This window comes from Propithecus coquereli, unplaced genomic scaffold (genome assembly GCF_000956105.1).
Source record: "Propithecus coquereli isolate 6110/MARCELLA unplaced genomic scaffold, Pcoq_1.0 Scaffold294, whole genome shotgun sequence".
NCBI classification, from domain to species: domain Eukaryota; kingdom Metazoa; phylum Chordata; class Mammalia; order Primates; family Indriidae; genus Propithecus; species Propithecus coquereli.
Genome location: NW_012148552.1, coordinates 3544363 through 3545333, shown reverse-complemented (window position 1 = coordinate 3545333; position 971 = coordinate 3544363). Strand labels below are relative to the sequence as shown.

The 971-nt window shown below is 33.8% G+C and overlaps 1 protein-coding gene across 5 annotated transcripts in view; it reads left to right on the top strand.

The window, feature by feature from the left end:
- Window positions 1-971, top strand: part of PPP6R2 (protein phosphatase 6, regulatory subunit 2) — an 85843-nt gene that overhangs the window by 22266 nt on the left and 62606 nt on the right. For all 5 annotated transcript variants that reach the window (XR_001137680.1, XM_012648793.1, XM_012648795.1 and 2 more), the window contains exon 2: window positions 138-264. The gene's annotated coding sequence lies outside the window, so the exon portion shown is untranslated. The remainder of the gene's footprint in view (window positions 1-137; window positions 265-971) is intronic.

Sequence of the window (971 nt, the reverse complement as noted above, 5' to 3'; positions counted from 1 at the left end):
TTAATCATGAAATGTTCTGGTAGTTTGAATACTAAGTAAAGGTCCTGCTTTTGATTTCTTTTTTTTTTTTTTGCCTGCTATTTTGTTAACTTTACAAAGGAAGAACTTAAAATAAGTTTTTTCCTCTTATTTTTCAGGTAAAGAGATTATAAATCTACTGAATGAAAAAATTTTTCTTGAAGTTGCATATACTCCAAGAAAAAACTACAAATGTTTTTCTGTTTTGCCTAAATACAAGATTTAAACAAGAAGTTTCCACAGACGGTAAGATAAGTTTCCTTTTCAATTTGATTCTGCTTTATTGTGTAATTTACACAAATATACTGTATTGGTGGAACTTCAAAGATGCATGAGAGCAAAAAATTTAGTTTTGAAGGTGTGCTTATGATCTACTGTCTTTTGGTTGTTTTTTGATCCTCCTGTGTCTGGTTTTGAGATAATCTGTATGTCTGTGGGCAGGGTACTTGGTCTCTCCAAGCCAATGTGTGATCTGTATAAAATGAGGACAGTCATGCATCTAGTAGTGAAGTGTATGTTCTATCTTACTTGCAGGGAACATGTGAGATAGGACACATACACTGTCACGGTTGCCATTCAGGTCACACACTGATGTAGAAGTTGAAAAAGGGAGGGAGAGACTTCTGCTTCCAGCAGTATTAGAGTCTCTTGAAAGGCAAGTACTTCCATTACAATCCAGTTAGATGCTGGATAAATTACAATAAATATAATTTCTTGTGAACACTTTGGTGCATTAAAAATTAAGATAACTCTGCAAAGGAAAAAAGAAAAAGTGAGCATTGTGATAGCTCTTCTTTGTTTCTTGCTGAAGAAAACATAGATCTTCCAAGGAAAGCATGTTCAATGTAGGTCCTCAAGATTTCTATAGATTAAATTTAAACAAACTTGAGCTTATAATCAAAATACACGTACACACACACACACACACACACACACACACAAGCCATTATGAG